This window comes from Dipodomys ordii, unplaced genomic scaffold, assembly GCF_000151885.1.
Source record: "Dipodomys ordii isolate 6190 unplaced genomic scaffold, Dord_2.0 Scaffold106, whole genome shotgun sequence".
NCBI classification, from domain to species: Eukaryota; Metazoa; Chordata; class Mammalia; order Rodentia; family Heteromyidae; genus Dipodomys; species Dipodomys ordii.
The window spans coordinates 1,480,702-1,503,754 of NW_012267322.1; positions in this window are offsets into that span (position 1 = coordinate 1,480,702).

Sequence of the window (23,053 nt, forward strand, 5' to 3'; positions counted from 1 at the left end):
GACCAGTCTCTGGGATGCTGCCATTCACATTCAGGGAACACCTTCCCCTCTGTACACTCAGGCGTGTTTTCCTGGTCTTCTAGATATTCCTCAGTTCAATCAAGTTGAGGATCAAGATTAACCACCACAGTGGATCAAGATTAACCATCAAGCTTTTATTCTCTGGAAAGGGTTTATATTGACTTCATATATACTTGACATTCTAATGGCCCAGTTAATTCAATGGGAAGAATAAAGGGAGGTAAAATAGGTATTTTTGTTACAACATTATTTTGAGAAGCATTCATCCCAGGAAAGATCTCTTATAGAAGAAAGGCTATTCTCTAGAGCAAGATAAAATAGGCTGCCAATACTGCCAAAGAATGTTAAGGGAAATCCCAGAGACTCACATCTCCCCAAATATTCCAAGTCCACTCCTGAGGGCCTTGCTGCTTCCTTGACATGGTCCTGACTTTAGCATAGAACATTTGCTGAAACCACATATTTCATCTCAAAAAATCACTTTATATCTGTCACGGAGATTCTATCTTTACCTTTATTAAAGAAAAAGAAAGCACAATTACCACCCTAATTTCCAAAAGCCTAGAGATAGGTACTTTCTAGAATTAGAAAAATGAGATGCTATGGCAAGGATTTGTTCCTGAGTTACCATTCTCATTGGTTGAGAGTTCTCTTCCTCTTCTTGATATATAAGCTCACTCACATTTTTAAAGAAGCTAGCTTTTACTGCAATTGTGGGGGAAGATCTTGAAGCAAAAAGATGGGATGTTATCACAAGATGACTAGGTGTAGCCAGGTACTGGTGACTCATGTCTGTAATCCTAGCTACTTGGGAGGCTGAGAGCTGAGGATCGAGGTTCAAAGCCAGCCCAGCAGGAAACTCTGTGAGACTCTTATCTCCAATAAGCCACTCAGAAAAACAGAAATGGTGCTATGGCTCAAGTGGTAGAGTGCTAGCCTTGAGCTGAAGAGCTAAGAGACAGTACCCAGGCCCAGAGTTCAAGCCCCACAACCAACAACAAAAACAAAAATGACTAGGTGCTCGTGTGACCTGTCCTCTATAAATGAACTAAGAATTGGGCCTAGAAGATGCAGTATGAGCTCATCACACCTACCCTCAAAGATGTGCTCAAATATCTAGTTTTGCACATGGTAACAGTTGACTGATAAGGGTGGTCCCCTTAGGCAGAACTTATATGTTATGGTTTGATTGTGAAATGTTCCCATAGGCTCTTTTAATTGAGCTTACTTGCCAGCTGAACATGTGAGTCATGAAGACTCTGTCTTTATGGAGAGATTAATCTACTGATAGAAGCATTGGGAGCTAGAGGAACTGTGGAAGATGGGTCCTGGTTGGAGGTAGAGAGTCACTGGAGGGCAAGTCCCAGGAGTGCTGCATCTTGCCCTGGATTCTTTACTTGCTAGGAGGTGAGTAGTCTCTGTGACTGTCATATGTTTGAGTCCACACAGACCTAGAAGCAACAAAGACAAGGAGAATAGAATAAACCATCAAACAATGAGCCAAAAAGTCTGACTAATACTATATATTTTCCAAATTCTCAGGGTCTCTGCCTGGTCAGCTTTACTATCTGCAGAAAACTTGGGTTTTGTAGATATTAGATTTTAAAATCTTGAGTTAGAATAGCCAGAGAACGTAAGATCTAGAAATGACAAAGAGTTAGCCTGAAACAACATCTTTATTTCATGGGTGAGAAAACAGGTCTGGAGATATAACTGATGTACTAGTTAGATATCCTACTTTCATTCTTCTTCCCCCATTTTCTTCTGTCTACAACTCAAGACTCAGCCTGTTGTCTTGAGAAAGAGAGAGAGAGAGAGAGAGAGAGAGTAGACAGAGACAGAGAGAGAGTAGACAGACACAGAGTAAATGACTCTATGAATCCCACAACTACTTCTGAAGACAAATTCATATTCACTAACATATGCTCCTGGCTAGCCTCCATGACACTCATCTTCTGGTTACTGTCACTTTGATGTTAAACAGGTACTTCAGGCTTGAAGCTATCTCAGAGCAAACACTCTTTTCCAAAACATCTCTGTCTCCTTTCCTTCTAAATGTCTATTAATTCTGTATTCTTCCTTTCCTCACACCCTGCTGCTCGTCTTTCTTTTGGGCTTGATCATGGTTTTTTATCATCCTTCACTTTAACCACTGTAATCATCTCTAACATATTCTTGTCTATAGTCTTTCCGCTCTAATCCAACCTCCCTAATGCTACCAGAGTGATATTTATAAAGTGCAAAGTGGAGCAAGTTACTACACTTTCTAAAACCTGATGGCTTGCTGTCACACACAGCAGAGAATTACTTGTTCATTTAACAAATAAGTACAGAGCATCGACCTATTTTCTTGCTAGGTGCTGTGTTTATAGTAGCAAACAACACAAGTGTGTCTCCATACGTGTGGACCCTTAAATGTCATGGAGTTTTTAAAAGCTTTTTTTCTCCTAAGTGTGGCCTGCTGATACATTCATGCTCTATTTCCTGATCATGTCCTACAATTATTATTGGAACTCTTCCACTTCTGCCAGACTATTCCAGTCAAACGGACTGCTATTCCCTGAAGGAGCAACACTTCTTGAAGGGAAGGGCTGTTTTGCTAGTTTGTCAGCTTGTTCACTGAACAAATAAATGGACTATGTACAACTGTGGGGCAAAACTGCAAGAGACTCCTCAAGGCACCCAAGGAGGCCTTCACTTTCAGGATGAGACCCCATACTCTGACTCACCCTAGCCTGAGACCCTGGTAGGCAAGATCCAAGGATCTCCGGGTGCTATTGTGAAAGCTTTTCATGGTTCTGAAAGAGGTGATCATCCTTGCTTATAGTTCATGATGCTGTTTAAAAGGCAGTCTCTGGACTCCTTTGCATGTATAAAACCTCAATTTCCCATAATCTTTGTTTAAGGATCAAAACCTATCAAAGGGTCCAGGCTACACTCCAAAATGTTCCAAGAAGGCCAGACAGACTATGTCCCTGCCATTTTTTTTTTCTGAAAAGCAGGTGCTGTGCACTCTCTGGTGTCCAGGGAAGCCTAAAAATATCCACCTCCAACTTTGTGGGACCATTATATAAGAGGATCTATATGAAATAATATACTAGAATTTTCAAATATCTCTGGATATCTTTTGATCCTGAAAGCTAGCAGTCCTTGTGTTACTCTTTGGTTCTACCCAAATTACTTAGGCTCATTAACAGAGTAAGATCTTAGTAAATAATGTAAGGTTAAAATGTTCCCTCTGAATTTCACATTGCACAACAAAATCCAGATCCAGAATACAGACCTAAATTAAAGAAAAAGGCATGGGTTCATCTATGCCAGCCTGAAATTAGTTGAGTATTTATTGAGAGAGAGAGAGACAGACAGACAGACAGAGAGACAGAGAGAGAGACAGAGAGAGACAGAGAGACAGAGAGAGAGAAAGAGAGAGCACATACTGGACTTAGGGCTTAAGCTCAGGGCCTGACCCTACTTGCTCAAGCCTAAAATTCTATTACTTGAGTTCCACTTATGGCCTTTTAGTGGTTACCTGGATATAAGAGTCTCCAAGGCTTTCCTGCCAGGCTGGCTTTGAACCACAATCCTCAGATCTCCACATCATAAGTAACTAGAATTATAGGTGTGAGTAATCAGCACCCAGCCTCTATTTATTTTTAAGTAGTTGCACAAAGAGGTGTCAAGTCAACATATAATTTTATGAGTACACGTTGGTTTCTCCTTTCTATTTGTGTGGGTTTTGTCATTCTTTAAATATTTTAAATTGTTTCCTGTAATTCACACATGGACTCAGTTTAATGGTAACTTTCTTATGGTAGGGACATAAATTCTAAAATAACAGACCTTGAGGATGAAATCTTCCTAATCTCATTTCTTAATTTAATAAAAGAAAAAAGTGAGGTTAAGTATGAGGGGTTTTCTTGGCCAAGATCATACAACGAGCTGGTGGCAGAGCTAGAATTAGGGTTCAAGCTTTCAACCACAAAGCAAAGCTAACACTTTCTCCTCCATTCCCACACATGGAAATCCGTCTTTTCCACAAGGCCTGGTTATCTGGTCTTGAAACTATAAGGGACAATATATAAAGTAGAATCAAATAACAATAAAATAATAATACCACACTTGTGATGCACTAATACTGAGCTTTGAACAATACATATGTAAAATGGGCATTATTGTTACTACCGATCCCTGGTGTTATTTCTTGTTGCCATTGTTTTGGTTGCCATCACTTATGCCTTTTCTTCTGCAACAAGGAAACTAAGGCTTATAAAAGTTGGGGAACTTACTCAAGTTCACAGAGGTAGAAAGTAATTAAACAAGAACTTGGATTGCTCCACACTGGAGTCTCATGCTTGTAATCCTAGTTACTCAAGAGGCTGAGATCTAAGGATCAAGGTTCAAACTTATCCTTAGCAGGAAAGTATGAGAAGCTCTTATCTTCAACTAACCAGTAAAAAGCTGGAAGTGGAGGTGTGGCTCAAGTGGTAGGCACTAGCATTGAACAGAGAAGTGAAGCAAAAATATGAGGCCCTGACATCAAGCCTCATTGCTGAATAAACAATAAAATAAAATAGAAAGAACTTGGATTTAGATGCAATTTCAAAGTGTGTGCTCATCACCAATACACTATTATACCTTCCCATTTTCTTATTTAGCTTGCTTCCTGTGAAAATTTTTGGCATCATGTTCATGAAATGTACTAAATCTCTGGTGATGACAGTGTTTCACATTTCTAGCCAGATGCAGCTAAGAGATCGATGCATGAGGTAAATCACAAATAGCGGCTGAACTTAATGGGTGAGTTATTTAGTTGTCATATTATCTATAATTACAGCAGCTCAGTAGAATCCAAATGAGAGGTACTCACATTGTGATGTTTGGCCACACCTGTCTAAATAATTTCTACTATAATTGTTGTTGTTATTATTATCCAGAGCAATAAGTATACATCAAGTGTTTATTGTAGGCAAGCTAATTTATACAGCAGACTCCATCTCATCCCCCACACAACCATCAGACAAGTAACTACAACTAATACCATCTTAGGTATAGAGAAACTGAGGTCCAGAAAATTTAGAACACATGTCCATCTTTTTAACATCATTTTGGCTGACTGCAATGTTCCCAGGACCAAGATTTGGCTGACTTCAAATGATGAACCGCTTCCCAGTTGGGCTGAATCCCACAGTTTGCTAATCCTGTCAATGCAGCAATTACCTGGCTTATTTAGTTTTATTTTGGTTCCACTGTGTTCTGGTGCATATGGTTATAGTCATTCAGCAGAACTATATGGCTTCTACACTGCCAAGTTTGCCTCTTGTGGTCCCTTAGCTGTATGTGTTCATACTGATCCCTTGTCCTGAGAAGCCCTTCAAATCCTAAAATCTCAACAGTCCTCCAGATCCTCACATCTTAACAATCAAGGCACAATTGGGAAATCTTTCATGACATTCTTCTGACCTCTGTCCCAGAAAAAAAAATCTCCCCATAGTACCCATAGACTATCATCTAAATGACTCAAGACTTTATTCACTTATTAATTACCTCACTGACCTAAGATGATCTACTTTTTACTGAACATGTACTTAAAAGTTGGCTGAACAAACAGGTGATTTATTGATACAGCTAATAGCATTTATTGTATTCTAATTTTTTATCCTGCTTATTTATTTTCATTTTGCTTTCATCCTACTGCATGTTAAACTCTGAAGACAAAAATCATATTTCACTCATCTTCATTTTAGGAATCAGAACACTAAACAGTAAATACTCATCAAATGTACAATAAATAAATATCACTATTTGGGAGAATCTTGGTTTCTTTTCCAGCTTACATAAGTTACCAAACTATTGTTGTTAATAACAATTAGTCTAATAGAATACAAAGTAGCTCAAGAATGATGTAATTGGAGGCAGGGGAAGAATTACAAATGAAGGGAAAGAAATATTCTGCCTTTCATTTTCTTTGGGGTTTCTTCTCTTAAAAATGTTTTGTTAACCTGGGTGCCAATAGTTTACATCTTCAATCCTAGCTATTCAGGAGGCTGAGATCAAAGTTCAAAGCCAGACTGGACAAACTAAGAGACTCTATCTCCAACTAACCACCAAAAAGCCAGAAGTGAGGGTGTGGCTACAATGGTAGAACACTGGCCTTGATCAAAAGAGCTAAGGGAATGCACTCTGGTCCTGAGTTCAAGCCCCAGAACTAGCACAAAACAAAAAAAGTTTGTTTTGTGTTCATCTACACGATCTGTTCTAAATCTCTAAAGAAAATACATTTGTCAGAAATAACCTACAAAGCAGAAAAGTATACAATAAACATTTGAGAAATCTTCATCACTGTTAAGGCCACTGAAATTCTATTCCTTCTCTGGGGCTTACCCTGCATACCAGTCAACAGTCAGACCTGGTTCTTAGCTGGACTTCCATTCTCAGAAGCTGAGACAACTCACTTATTAGGCTCTTTGTTTCTGTATTTGTGTTTTTCTGTATTACCACCGCATGGTTTTTTTAGCACCAGCCAGTTTCTCCTTCTCAGTTGGTGACTTCACTGTCTGCATCACTGAGCTCACTGCTTGCAACTAGAACCCATAAAACTCAGTGGGTGATGGACGTTCTGGTTTCTATAGTTGTTGCTGGGACAGTTTTTTCCTCTTAAAAAACTCTTTTTTTTTTTTTTTTTTGTCGGTCGTGGGGCTTGAACTCTGGGCCTGGGCGCTGTCCCTCAGCTCTTCAGCTCAAGGCGAGCACTCTACCCCTTGAGCTACAGCGCCACTTCCGGTTTTCTGGTGGTTTATTGGAGATAGGATTCTCACAGTCTCTCCTGCCCGGGCTGGCTTTGAACCGCGATCCTCAGACCTCAGCCTCTTGAGTAGCTAGGATTACAGGCGTGAGCCACCAGCGCCCGGCTAAAAAACTCTTTTTAAAGAATCTTTAACCACATATAAGGTAAACAACCTGAAAGAAAATAGAATGGAGGGCTCTAGGTGATCATAACTTTAAGGAAGAGTGAGATTGACCCTTGATGGACATTGGATCTAGATCCCACTTCCTACTCAGTGCATCTATAACCTCATACTGTTAAGGAGAAGTCTTCCTGGCCCTATCAGCTGTGCACTGGATGAACTCTCAGCTTACAGCAGCCTTTGAGGCTGATTATTTCTGTTCCTGCTTTATAAAATCTGTACAATGGACTGCAACAGTGGGACAGATACTAACTTGGCTATTCACATCTGAACATCCTCCGCATTCACAAAATCAAAATCTCCAAAAGAGTAGGTAAATGTAGTTGTAATATTCAACGTACATACGTGAAAGTGGACCTTGAGGGGATGATGAAGTTGGGAGGGATGGGAGAGAAAAATAGAAGGGATGATATTGATCAAGATGCATTGCACTTACATACTAGCAGGTTGAATTGAAACTCCTTTGTACCAATACTTAAAGGAAATAAAAAATATGTAAATAACAAAATAAAATCTCCAAAGAAAAGAGATAAAAGGAAAGTCAGAGCACAGGGCAAAACATTCCCGGATGATAAGGAATTTTTCCGAAAAGACCAATTTCAATGTGGTTTGTTCTATTTTGGTGGCATGTGTCTCTCTGTATTTCTTAAATCATTGCAAAAAATTGAGAATTGACTAGTAAACATAGATTTCCAATGGCTGGTTATTTTGACGCATTTATCGTTCATCAATGACCTAGGAGAATATATATATATAAGAGAAGCCCCTCCTCCTCCCTTGACTCTGAATATTCTGCACAGAAATAAAACATCTGCACTTCTCTTGCCTGATTTCTTGCCCCACTGGAGCCACAAAGCTGCGTTGTTATGGAAATGCAGCAAGATGGGGGTCACAATGCACTTTCTGTCTTTATTATAATCTTCTCTGCTATAGAAAGCTCTCTGATGCAAGGCCACTATATTTACTCTCATTTCATAAACTGTCATTATAGTAACATCTTCATTCTACCTGAAGGACTCAGAGGCCATGGTGAATGGGCTCCCATCTAGGGGGAGGGGAGCTTTCGTGAAATAGAGGCTTGTGTGAATTCCAGATGTGATTTGTCCCTATTTTGATGGCTCTGGTGTATAGCAATGCTTTCTGTGCTGGGGAAACAAAATGGAGGAGAAGTCCTCCATGCTCTCTAGTTTGCTTCTGCATGGAAAATAGAAGTATTCAAGACAATGGCCAGATAATAATTTGGCTGCCCCAGCTAGTGGCAAACACTTAGGAAAACAAAAAGTGAAGTGTTATAACCTATGAAATGAGATAAAGAAATATATTTGTAAAGAGATGGAAAAACACACTGTGTGAATTAATATGCAGTGCTGTGGAGATCTAAACATTTGCCCAGTTTCATATGAGAAATAATTCCTTTGGGTTTTATTGAGCCCTTAATTTATTGAGCCCTTAATATATTGAGCTCTTCTTATATATCTAGCCATAAATGTATACATTCCATAGTTCTGTAGAGCTGACTTTTTCATTCTGTGGTTTGAATCCGAGCTTGTCACATTTCCTTTGTGAGTTCTTTTCTTTTTTTATAATAAGGTACAGATAATAATGCTGAAGTTGGACATCAATGGTAAAATTACCATCAACAGAACCGAGGGCAAATTCTCATACATCTGGTCATAATTTGACCTTGAGTGAATTATTTAACTTCTTTGAAGCTTATTTCTGGGTGTCTAGAATGGAAGTAATGATTCTTACCTCTAAAAATTGCTGTGGAGATGAAATTATACAATGCATGTAAAGCTCACATTTGTTTAAGAAGGAAGAAATCAGGAAAGGTGATGAAAATTCACTTAGATCCAGACCCTACGGTTTAATAAGACTAGACAAGACTTAGGTAAGAGGAATAAACAGTACTGACCACCAAACACATTGTGAGCCTGCATTGAGCAACTATCTAAGGACTTGGGGAAGTAAACAGTAGCAGATATACTACTGGAAAAGAGAGGAAAGCTTGCAAAAGAATTTGAGAACCAACAGATGAAAAGATTTCAAAGGCTTGTCAATTTGGAGAAATTTTCTTCCTAACTTTTGCACTGATTCTCTAGGGTTGCATTCAAATAAATGCAACTCACATTTGGAATATCCATGAGGTATGAGCAGAAAGGAATTTCAGAAGATGCCATTGTTTGCTGGACTGAAGAGAGAGAATAAGGGAATCTGCAGACTAAGGAAAGTGGAGTAAATCCACTAATTGTCATTTTATTTTTACTTTTCTCAGCCTCAGGCAATTTCTAACCCAAAGCTATAAGCCTGTAGTGCCGGATGCAGTTGGTCAGGGGCAGGCCAGAAGTGGTAGTGATTGCCAGTGGACACTTAAATCTCAGAGGGAGGGGAAAAAACAAAGTAATTATCAGCTGAACAAGGTATGAGGAATCTCCTTGCTTTCAGCCTCTATCTTCTTGTTGCTTTACCTCAGGGCAGATCAGGGATTGTGCATCCCCACAGGAAGGCTGAAGCCTCTGCTTAGCCAGTGGACAGATGGGAGCCAGAGAGTGACAGAAACATTGAACAGAAAGGAAGAGGAAGGGGACCCATGTAGTGATGTATGCACTTGGGGCAGAATCAAAAACTGCACATGCATAATATCATTGTTAACTACACACCTGAGGCTTTCAGAACTGACCCAACAGTTGGCTGGTCAACAATTGAGCAGGCTGATGCACATGGCAGGCAGACACATCTGGATGACATTTCAGAAGTTTTGAAACTAACCTGACATGGGAACCACAGTTCAGTCAATGTTGTGACCTAAATCAAATGAGTTGACTGCCTTGGTTTTGTTACTGCTATTGTTGGTTTTTTAAATATTCATTGTAGACCAGTATGTTGGCTCATGCCTATTATCATAACTCCTTAGGAGATTGACATTAGGAGAATCACAGTTTGAGGCTAGCATCAGCAAAAGGTTTGTGAAGTCTCCTCTAAACCAATAGCTAGACATAGTGATCCATGCCTAACATTGTAGCTATGTAGGGAGGCTGAGAATGGGAGAATATGGTTCCATACCAGCCAGGACAAAAAAAAAAATTTCATGAGATTCCATCTCAACAGAAGAAGCTAGGCACAGTAGCACATGCTTGTCATCTCACTGTAGTAGGAAACATAAAATAGGAGGATCACAGCGGATGCATAAGTCTGGGCCAAAAGCAACATCCTAACTCCAAGTACCTGGTGTAAAAAGGTGCTGGTGGTATGGTTCAACAATCAAGTGCTTATCAAGCAAGCATGAGACTCTGAGTTCAAATCTAAGTACCACTAAACACACACATTCTCTCTCTCTCTCTCTCTCTCTCTCTCTCTCTCACTCTTTCACACACACACACACACACATCAAAATGAGATCCAAAGCCATATTCCGAACTCTTTTGACATGAGGGAAAATAAACCTAACCAACTTCTAGAGAAAAGGACAATTATCATGCACTAACCAAAATAGCAAAAATGTTGAAATTGTCAAGCAAACTTTAAAGCAGCTTTTACAATCTTACTCTGAGAAGTTGGTGGGAAAGCTCTTGAACTGAAAGAGTAACAGAAAATATCAGCAGAGAAATAGAAAGATCTCAAAAGCAATGAGTATGAATATTCGAAGTAAAAATTATAATAACTAAAATAAACATCTTACTTGATGGCTCAATATAGTTTTCAGAGTAAAGAATCAGTTAACTTAAATCAGAATAAAGTATCCAATATGAGTAATAAAAAGAAAAGATAGAAAACAAGAATTTACCTTGAGGGAACTACAGGATAAGACCAAAGTGTTTAAAACTTGTGCTAGCAGAGTGTTAGATGGAGAGGAGATTGAGTGTAGTATAAAAAAAAGACACAATATGTCTAAAATTGTTTTAACTCAGTGAAAGACATACACTTGCATACTTTGGGGACTTAAGCAAACCCAAGAAAACAAGGAAATCTAACAGACTCATTATAATTAAACCAATTTTTCAAAAACACCTACAAACAATAGAAACAAACTTGATGGCACCCAAATAAACAGACCACTGCATAAGGTGACAACAATTTGAATGGGTACTGATTTCTCCGTGAAAAAAGATAAACATTTTTCAAATGCGAAAAAAAAGCAGCAGTAACAAATCCAGAATTAAAATTCTATGTATGGCAAATATGTCTTGGGAATTAAGTTGAAACAAAAATACACTCAGATGAAAACAAAGAGAATCATGATTAGCAGAACTATACTAAAGTGAATTCAAGTTCTTAAGTGAAAAGGAAATGATAACAGAAAGAAGTTTGAAACTTAGCCATGAAGGAAGAACAACAGAAGTGGTCAATGTTTCATAGAACATTTAGGCTCATCTTAAGTTCTTTAAAACACACATGATTATGTGTAGTGTCTATATCTTCTTGGGTTTTTTCTGCTGTTTGTGACATGAAAAAGATTGATCCATTTGGTCTAAAATGCCACATTTATGTATACGTTTCCATTTATGCCTGTGGACTTACAGTGATAGTTGTTTTTTTTTTTTGATTCTTGATACTGGAAATATGTCTTCTGGCTTTTTTTTCCATTTTCTGTTTGGTTAGAAGTTTTTAACAAATAGGGCAATTGGACATTCAATGCCCCTGAGACTGAATTTTATCCATGCCTCTGCCTGCTGCAAAGTTAAACTGCAAAAATATTAAACTTCTAGGAAAACAGGGGAAATCTTTGTGATTCTATGTCATTCTCAGCTATGACACCAAATGTATAATTTATAGAAAAAATGATAAATTGGACTTCATTCAAATAAAAACTATTGCTTTGCAAATGAGAATAAAAATCCAAGCTACAGGTTGAGAGATAACATGATCAAATCATATATTCAACAACAGCCTTACATTCAGAATATATAAATAAAGAACTCTCAAAATCACCTAGAAGAAACATGGGCAAGAGATTTGAAAAAAAAAATGCTGCATTTTATTTGTGCCAGTACTGGGGCCTGAACTCAGCACCTCGTAGTACTCTCACTTTGGCTAGTACTCTACCACTTGAGCCAGACCTTCATTTCTAGCTTCAGGCTGATTAGCTGAGATGAGTCTCATAAACTTTTCTGCCCAGGCTGGCTTTGAGCTGGGATCTCAGCTTCTGAGTAACTAGGATTACAAGGAAGAGCCACTAGCACCTGACAAGAAATACTTCATGAAAAAAGGCAATGAAGACCAAAACATGTATGTAAAAGAATGTAGCCAGTCCTTATCATTAAGGAAATTGGATGCACCAAATGCTGACTTTAGACAGAGTAGCTAGAACTCTCACACACTGCTGACAGAAATACAAAATGGCAGAGTCATAGCATCCTGGCAGTTTCTTATAAAGTTCAACACAGGCTTCCTAGATCCACACAGTCTACTCTTCAGTACCTTCCTAAGAGGAATAAAAACAGATGTCTACAAAAAGATTTGCACACAAACATCTAGAGCAGTTCATTTATAATAGCTCAAAACTAGAGGGGCTGGGGGTTTAGCTCAGCAGAAGGGCACCCGCCTGGTGCACCCAAGGCCCTGGGTTAGGTCCTCAGCCCTGGAAAAAAAAACTAGATACAACCCAATGTGTACCCACAGAAGAATGAATAGCAAACCATGGTACGTGCCTACTATGAATGAAAAGGAATGAAGTACTGATACATACTGGAGCGTGGTTGCATGCCAAAGGCTAGTCTCAAAGGTCTCATGCTGCTAGATTCCATTTCTATAACATTCTGGAAGGGGAGATTATAGGCATGAGAACACCTTCTGTGGTATCCAGGGATTTGAGGTGGAAAGGTTTTGATCCAAAGTTCAAGTACAAGGGAAATCTTTGACTTATTAGTGCTGTTCACTGTCATGACTGTAGAGACCTTACATGAACTCCCAGAGCTATGCACACAGACACACAAAAACCCAACTAACTTTATTGTTTGCAATGTTTTTGTCAGTTGTGGGGCTTGAACTCTGGGCTTGGGTACTGTCTCTGAGCTCTTTACCTCAAGGCTAGTTCTCTACCACTTGAGCCACAGCTCCATTTCTGGTTTTCTGGTGGTTAACTGGATATAAGAGTCTCACCAACTTTCCTGCCTAGGCTGGCTTTGAACCACAATCCTCAGATCTCAGCCTTCTGAGTAGCTAGGATTCCAGGCATGAGCCATCAATGCAAATGTTCTTTAAAGAAGAACAAATTTTAGGCAGGGGGGGAGGAGGGGGAGGAGGGGGAACAGGGGGGAGGAGGAAATGTAGTTGTGGAGATGGGAGGGAAGGGACGGTAGGGGAAAAACAAAGGAGGAGGCAACAATGCTTGATAAGAAATGTACTCATTGCCTTGCTCATGTGATTGTAACCCTTCTGTACAGTATTTTCACAATTAAAAACTTATTTAAGAAAAAAGAAGGGGCTGGGAAGGTGGCTCAGTGGTAGAGCGCTTGCCTTGCATGCCTGAGGCCCTGGATTCGATTCCTCAGCACCACATAAGCAAAAAGAAAAAAGCCGGAAGTGGCGCTATAGCTCAAGTGGTAGAGCGCTAGCCTTGAGCTGAGGAGCTGAGGGACAGCACCCAAGCCCAGAGTTCAGGGCCCACCACTGGACCCCCCCCCACACAAAAAAGAACAAATTTGTAAAGGAAGGAATACATCAACTAGGAGGAAGGAGCAGGGGCTGACTTCAAGTTGAGGTAAGATGTACCTGGGCCTTCAAGGAGAATGAGCAGAACTGAGTGTATAAGACTAAAGAGTTTCTGCTCATGTGACTAGGATGCAAGATGGCTAGAGTAGGCATGACCTATTTGCTGAACGGAAAATAAAATGTCTTTGGTATTACCCATGAGGGATGAAACCCAAGACCTTGAGTCTTGAATGCCTAAAACTGAGAGTACCTATATTAGTCTGTTTCTGTTGTTGCTATAGTAATGAAATACCCAAGGCTGAGAATCTATAAAGTAAGCTATGAAGAAAAGAGGTTTACTTGGCTCACAGTTGCCAGAGGGCAGGCATCTGGTGATGGTCTTCTTGTTGGCAGAGTCCCAGTGTGGTTGGAGATGGAGTGTAGTGGGTGTGTCTTCCCTGGGCTCTCTATTAAGTCAACAGTAGTCAGTCACAGGCCTTCACCTTGATGACCTTCTGTGACCTCCCCAAGGCTCTGACTCTAAACAACATTGTCAGATTATTTCCACTCATACTTCACAAAGGAGATTAAGTTTTGCCCCATGAACCATCAGGGCATATATCAGACTATATCCAAATCATAGCAATATTGAATCCTATGCATACTCTATGCTTTCCAAATATATCTACCTGTGAGAAACTTCATGTTTTGTCTTGAAGCAATGTGTGACTTCTCTTTGGTATCTCTGAATTACTAGATCATTACTTTTATAGTTTGGGGCCATCTCTTAGTAAAATAAGGGTCTTTGAGCACAAGTACTGTGATACCATGATGGTCGCTCTGCTGCTAAGTAACTAAGGGACAGGCAGCTGGGTATGCTGGGCAGAGAGAGGTACACATCCTGTGTGGGACAGAGCAGGTGGTGGCCAGATTCCACCCCACGACTCAGATAGAATGCAGTTTAAAACTTGTTTATTTCTGAAATTTCCTATTGAGTATTTTTGGACTGTAATGGGCTATAGATAATCAAAAACACAGGAAGCTGGGAAAGGAAGTTTTGAGTTACAATTCTGAAGTAATTCACAGGCTAGTTTAAGGAACCGAACAAGAGGTAATACATTAGATCCTGATTCCCAAGGTTGTTTCCCCCTTTTCTGACACTCTCAATTTTGCATAATTAATTGGTTAAATCTGCCAATCCCTAAAATAATGAGTATTTTCAAAAATAAAAAATGTAACTCAGGTTGCTGAATAGTTTTACAGGGTCCAAGTTATCCCTGCCAAGCTACAGCCCTGGTCATCTCATGACAGAACATTTGAGCTTTAAGAGACAATGGTGCTGCTGGGGAATCTTGAGTCTCTCACAGGTTACAAAAAGCAGGTAGCTTACCAGTTTTTGTGATAAATTACTTGCAGCACTCTATGATTTCCTTCTGACAGGCATTGGAGAGATGGAGCAGATTTCCAAAGTTGTGGTGGAGTTTGCTCTGTTGGTATTAAGTACGAATAAAACAGAGAGACTAATTCTCATGGAGCTCTGCATTTAGTGAATTCGAAAAGGAGATATATATGAGTCACAGACCAGACTAGAGCATGTGGAGGGAAAGACAGAAGTTCTTGCTACTAGAGATAGTCTGTACGTTGGTTTAAAACAATTTGTTGATTTTCTTTGCAAATTACATAAGCACAAGTCAAACGGGCTTATGCATAAGACAGGTATCATGGAGGAAGCCAGGACTACAAAGGGGTGCTAAATAGGCTTGACCAGCAACCTCTGTCCTCCCCCTCAGCCTTCCTCTGTTCTATTCTCAGATTGGCTTTTCTAATATGGTAACAAGATGGCCAACAGTAGCTTCACACTTATCTCCTACTAGCTCAGAATCCTGGAGGGAGACACCTTGTCTTTTTCAACTTTTCCAGAAATCCCAGGGCTGATGCTTCTTTCCTCATATAGGCTCATAAACCATAGAACCATCTCTGGCCTAATTCTAGAAACACGGAAATAATGGTGAGTTGGGTGGCCAAGACCAGATAATGGAGTCTGAGACTAGAGTCACTCAAATCTGAACTGAGATTGGGACAGTAGAGATTTGTCAGCCAATATCAAGCTACTCCATCTGGATGGAGAGGAAATAGCTGAGTCTCCTAGAATATAAGGAATATCATCAGCCCATTGTAAAGCCACCAATAATATTTGAAAGGCTTAATCTGTTCTGTTTTACAATCTGCCTTCCAAAGGTACTTGTATTAGTCAGCCCCCCTTCATTAAAACAAAATACCCTAGATACCTAATTATAAAGAAAAGAGGCTTATTTTGAAACTGGGCGCCAGTGGCTCACGCCTGTAATCCTAGCTACTCGGGAGTCTGAGATCTAAGGATCGAGGTTCAAAGCCAGCCCAGGCAGGAAAGTCCATGAGACTCTTATCTCCAATAAACCACTAGAAAACTGGACATGGTGCTGTGGCTCAAGTGGTAGAGCACTGGTCCTCAGCTGAAGAGCGCAGGGATAGCACCCAAGCCCAGAGTTCAAGCCCCATGACCGACCAAAAAAAAAAAAAAGGCTTATTTTGTTTCACTGTTTTGGAGTTTCCAGTCTAAGATTTGGATCCCTGGTGACAGGGGCACATTATGGTAGGAGCACATTGCAGAGCAAAGCTGCTCAAATGGTGAAACAGGAAGCCAACAACAAGAAGAGACCAGAGTTTCACAGTCCTATTAGAGGGAGTGTCCTCAATGAACTAAGGGCCTTCCAATAGGCCCCACCTTTTAAAGGTTCTACCACCTCAAAATAGCTACATCCTTAGGTCCATGTCCTTTCTACAGAGACCTTTAGAGAACACTTGGTAGCTGTACTCACATTACCAACCCTTTTAGTTATTCTTTTAGCAAAGCAAAGTTTTTTTTAATTGTTGCTTTGCTTTATACATTCTTAAAAAGCATCTTTAAGTCATTATACAAAGAGGTTTCAATTCACAATGTCAATTTATGAGTACGCTGTACCTTGATCAATGTTACTTCTTTTTATCATTCTCCTCCAACTCTACCAACCACATCCATTTCCTTAAGTTACTTGGCTCCATTTTCATATATGTTCATTGACTATAATGACTGTATTTGCCCACCTTTCTTTCTCCATTCATCTTTTCTCCCCATTACGGTCCACTTTCTGATAGAATGTTTCAAAAATGCCTTTTATTTCAGTTAACTCACTTAAGAGTTTGGAGCTATACATTGGGTCTCAGTATAGGTTTGATTCAATTATAATAAAAATGAATCATTCTGGTGTTAAGAGTTAACACTTTTCTGGCAGGTTGGTAAAGGGATTCATGGTTCATGAGAAAGTCTTCAAAACTTGGAAACAATTGACTCAGATAATTCACACATAAATCTTCCCCAAGCCACCTTGTCTCTGAGTCTTTCAATAGGATAATATAGTTGATCTGAGAGTCAAATGAGATCTATGTTTCATGCAAGAGTCTAATGAAAGACATTACTGTTATTAACTTTCATAGACTGGTCTTACATTATCAGCTTTGCTGCACACTCCTTGAAACAAGAGAATAATATTTTGGCATCCAAAAGAAGTCTCCCATAAGCTTTAGCAAAGTTTCTTATTAAGAAGGAAAAAAGGAAGGAAGGAAGGAAGGAAGGAAGGAAGGAAGGAAGGAAGGAAGGAAGGAAGGAAGGAAGAAAGGAAGGAAGGAAGGAAGGAAAGAAGGAAGGAAGGAAAGAAGGGAGGGTGGAAAGAAGGAAAGACTTTGGGCATAGGTTTCAATACAAATTCCTCAGAAGGATTCATTTTTATCATGATCAAGTTTTTAACATCAATGAATAAAGATAAAAGCCTGATTCTCTGATCTCTAGAAATATTGTATGTAGTTCTGGTCAAATCTTTAAAAGACATAAAGAACCTGGGGAAGTGAAGAGGAGGACATCGAGATGATCAAGGAGGTGGGGGACAGGAATGCCATTCAAGGGTAGATCAAAATGGGCTACTTTGTTCCAGAAATATCAAAGCTAAGGAAGAAATAATCAAAGTCTCTGAAATCCTGGGGGGATAGATGGGGTGAGGAAGATTTCTTCTGCCCCCCCCAATGTTCCTTAATGCCTACATCACAGACCAAATTATGGGGTCATTTCGATATGGTGTTTTTTTCTCCTGCAAACTGCGAACCATTTTTGAATGAGCCATTTTGAAAATCACCTAAGAAATGAGGCCATTTAAATACTCAGCATCTGAATTAACTGAAGACAAGCAGCTAAGGAGTTGTTATGAAAAGCAGTTTATGTAAAAACTTGGAGGTCTTGTAAAAGATCTGGAGAAGGCCAATTCCTAAAGAAAACCTGACAGTATCTTAGAACTAGAGGTTGTAAATGAGTAAGTCTGGTTTAAAAGAAGGAACAGTTGTACAGTTGTCTATATCTAGTAGCTCTTACCTATACTCCTAGTTACTCAGGAGGCTGAGATCTGAGGGTCATGGTTCAAAGTTAGTCAGGACAGGAAAGCCCATGAAACTCTTATCACCAATTAAGCACCAAAAAGCCAGAAGTAGAATTGTGGCTCAAGTGGTAGAGAACTAGCCTTGAGCAAAAAAGCTCAGGAAAAATGTCCATTCCCTGAGTTCAAGCTCCAGGACTGGTTCAGGAAATAAAAAAGGAACAATTAGAGAGATCCCCTCATTAATACCTCCTGGCTGAACTAAAAGCTGTTTCTTCAAGGGACACTACTGTTTGTATCAAGCTTGGTGGCTTGATCTTGATCGTTGATCTTGTGTCTTGATTGTTCTCATGAATAGTAAGAGCAGAGCCTTGATCTCAGACTGGATTGTGATTACATTAGTGAAGTATCTTTTTTGTTGCATGTGATAATCTAAATCAAATTGCCTCAAGTAGAAAAACAATTTTTGACTGAAGTCCTTGCAATTATGAAAAGTAGGCGGAGGCCAAACAATGTCATTAAATCAAAACCCATCTCTTAGGTCTTTCTCTCCCTTTTCCACTCTCTGAAACTAAACTCTGCTTTACAGCGCTTACAGATTACTCTGTATAACCCAGCAACTCCAACAAACTTAGAAATACTTTTCAGTAATTGCTGCAAAATTCCTGGGGCTTCTATCATGAGACCATACAGATAGACCACATGTCCATTCCTGAGATCAATCAGAAGGAAAAAGCTGACTGGCCAGGTCTGAATCACATCTCATTCTTGAAGCTAAGGGAACATTCCACTACATTTTAATCATCTGACTGAGAGGAGAAAGTCAGAGCTGTTAGCAAAACCAAATGGAATTAGCCTAGAAAACTAACAGACAGGCATTTCAGTTGATGACCATGCCAGCAGTTTCCTGGAAACTCCTTTGGGCATACAGGTCCCACATATCTTCATATCTTGGTCCAGAGTCACTCCTGGATCCAAGAAAACCCTTTGGTATTCCTTCTTTTTTATTTTAAAGTTCAATACCATGTCTTATTTCAGGGGGAATATATATTTTCTGGTCCTCAAGGATAGGGACTGTATATCATGCCCTTCTTGTAAGTTCAAAGCAATGGCAATCAGAATAAATGAGAACACAGGTAGAGTTCAGAAAATAAGCCTCCCTCCAAACAGGAATGAGGCTTACAACTTAGACTAAGAGCAGGTGTTCCACTCAGCAGAGCTTCCCAGCAAGTATGAGACAGGGACTGGACCTCTCTGATTAAAAAGGCAACAATGGGGCTTATATATTTGTGAAGAACTGAGCTAGATGAAATTAAGATCTTTGTCTTCAATTCCGTCTATTGAAATAAAGGGTGAGATGGGGAGTTGTGGGCAGAAGGTTTATTGGAGACACACCTGTAAGGAAGGAAGGAAGATGGAATAGAGGGAAAAGTGAATGCACAGTGAACTTCACTCAAGGAAGGCCTCAGCCATTTCTAAGTGGAATTCTGAAACTCAGGTGATGCTTCAGAGCTAGTTGTTCTAAATTGAGACAATGTCCTAACTTTCAACATTAGCTGTCAGTGGCCATGAGCCGCTTTCTGGGAAGCAGGGTGGTTCCCTACGTACAGGGACAACTTCCAGTGAAAGCTGCCGCTGTAGCTACTGCAGTTGACCTCCCCGGCAGCAGGGATTGGGGGTGTGGGCCTTGAAAAGTGGATGTGAGAGGGATATTCTGTATGTATCACCTGTTTCATCTAACCTAAGACAATGTGTGCTCTGGATGGCTCATCATGTCTTTACATCTTAATGTGAATCATTGGCCATTCTCTTCCTCTGGCCTGTTCATGCCAAATCTTGGTACCAGATGGAAGAGCATCCCAGTGAATAATTAATTGTCCAGGTTAAAGTGGGAGAAAATGAGAAAATAAATGGAAAAAAACTTAACTTGATCACTTTTCCTAAAAGAATCATTTCTATTCAAAATAACACCTTCCCCTATGATTTGAATTCCTGTAAATCTTTCCCCTGCTTCCAGGGCATTCTATCTCCTTTGAACTGGCAAGGTAGACCATCATAGTGACTTTTCAAATACTGAGAGGTTTCAAAAACCCCAACAGATGATCACTGTCAGTGGCCTTGCCCATCAGATAGCTTGTGGTGTTCTGAGACTCAGGTGTGGTTAATGTCCCATGGCAGATTGGAAGGTAGGGCTTACTGCTAGCATCCATCTCTTTCTGTGCTGTAAATTACTCATTATGGCCAATTTCAGGATTCCAGTGTAACATCCCTGAACATGGACTTTTAGAAAATTTATGAACAACCATCTTCATAAACCAAGGCAACTTAGGCTGGGATTAACCCCAAGATACCTTTCCCAAAATGGGTTGATATACTATAGAATAAGTGCCCAGATCTATAGGTTAAAAAAAGTATTTGAAAACTGGGGGCCTTTGGCTTATATCTCCAGCTATGCTGAGATCTAGGGATCACAGTTCAAAGCAGGATGGGCAGGAAACTCCAATAAATTACTTTGAAAAAGCCAAAATGGTGCTGTGGCTCAAGTGGTGGAGCGCTAGCCTTGAGCTAAAAGAAGCGTAGGGAAGTATAGACCAAAGGCTTAAAATCAAATACTTGGCCAACATTTCAAGTCAATCTGTATTTACCAAAAACCATGGCAAATATTGTCACTGCAAGTTTAAAGGACAAAATAGATAACATTTTGTGAGAAAACGCATGGTGAAAAAAATCACCCTAGATCTCAATTAAATTAATAAATCCCATCTCTTGTTGACTACAATGTAAGCATTCTTAGTAATAGTTTCACATACTTTTGATGTCTTATTTTGTCCCAGAAAAAAGAAGCTTAGGGACAGTGCCCAGGCCTAGAGTTCAAGCCTCAGTACTGGCAAAAAAAATAGTATTTAATAATTAAAATGATTGACATTAAGTGAAGATTAAGCAGTACTTTGAGAGCCAATTTCTCCTAGAACTAGCCACATCTTCAAGCATTACAGTGATGAGTGTACATGCAGACTGATATCTTGACAATCTGGGTCTGTACTTATTTACTATCCCCTGGCAGTCATCCCATCTTTAAAAAAATTATATATTTATTGTAAAAGTGATGAACAGGGGTTACATTTATACAAGTAAGGTAATGAGCACATTTTATTTTGAACACTGTAAATCTCATTTTCTCCCAGTTACCTTTCCCTATTCTCCTCCTCTTCAAGTTGTAAAGTCATTTCCAACATAGTGTCTAGTGAGTATGGTTGCATTAGTTCATCCTTGCTCAGCCCCATCTTCAGCTGAAGTCGCAGGAGTCTATAGAAGGCACAATAATTCCTATCAGCTGTCTACTCCCACTCTCTCTCTCATCTGAATTCTCTTTGCTATCTTCCATCTCCCTGATCCCATTTTATTACCACCACCACCTCTCTCTCTGCACTTTTTCATATTATGCTCAAACTTGAATATGTATTTGATTCCCAATCATGTAACTTCTCCTGGGTCTTTTGTTAATCCATATGCTTCTGTTCTTAGAATCCAGTGAAATTTATCCTCCATTTATGCTTTTAAAAGACAACTCAACACTACTAGTTGTCATCAGCTCTGGGTATGTTTGAAGAACCTTGGTCAGGGCCAATACAGAGATGCTGTGATATCGTTTTCAGAAGGCTGGGATTGGCTATGAAGATATCTATCATCATCATCATCATCATCATCATCATCATCATCAATCTCCTCTTCCTCCTCCTCTCTTCCTTTCCCTCCACTTTCTCCTTTTCTCCTTTTAATACCCTCCAATAAGAATCCCTTCTACTCTTTCCAATCCAACCTTGTCTCACCCTTTGCATGCGCCCAGGCACATGCCTCTGTTTTTTGTGGGTTTGTTTCTTCTCACCTCTGCTAATTGTGGCTTAAACACAGAGCACCCAAGGAGTTTGTGATCTTGTCCCAGGCAGTCTCTGGCACTGACAACTATGGGGGTGCTGCCAGAGCTTCAGGAGGAGGGCCTGAGCCTGTGTGGGAGGACACCGGGGGTTCCAGTTGATAGGGTTTCTTAGGTGCCAACTGGTAGTAAGTAATCTGGGTTTGGTCTATGCGTTGCTGACTTTTTGCCAATACTTAAATATCAAAAGATTGTTCATAAATATCTACTTCCTCTTCAAAAGTGATATCCCAGGGATGGGAAGTAACTCAAAGATAGGGGTTTTACTTAACACCAGTAAGACCTTGACTTCCAAACTCAGCCCTGTCAAAAATGCAAGATCTAGCTGGTAATGTTGTGTGTTATCCTCATGACAGCAGTGATTAAAACAAAGATTCTATTTTGTGATTTCATTGAAGCCTGAGCTCTTTCTTCTTCACAGCTACACCTGGCCCACACTACACATTTGCATGTGCTGTGCTTTCTAAGTTTGACGCACTTGCCCTGAACCTCAATTGAGCACTTCAGTACCAGAGTCCCTGTGCCCTTTTCTCTCTGTATAGCCATATTCATTCTTTTGGCCTTTCTGAGATTTCTTCCTGCCTGTGTAAACAAATTAAGAGATCTTTGTGCCAATATGCCTTATAGAACCCCAAATTTTCATTGCATGTTATTTTCACATTACAAAATCTTCTTTTTTCTACTTGGACAGGGGTACTTCTTTTTTTTATTGTGGGGAAAACTGTGCAGAAGGGTTACAATTACATGGGCAAGATAATGAGTACATTTCTTTCTTTTTTTGGGGGGGTCCATTCGTGGGGCCTGAACTCTGGGCCTGGGTGCTGTCCCTCAGCTCTTCAGCTCAAGGCTAGCACTCTACCACTTGAGCCAGAGCGCCACTTCTGGCTTTTTCTTTTTGCTTATGTGGTGCTGAGGAATCGAACCCAGGGCCTCAGGCATAAAAGGCAAGCGCTCTACCACTGAGCCACCTTCCCAGCCCATGAGTACATTTCTTATCAAGCATTGTAGCCTCCTCCTTTGTTTCCCCTTCCCATCCCTTCCCATCCTCCTCCCACCCCCCCAAT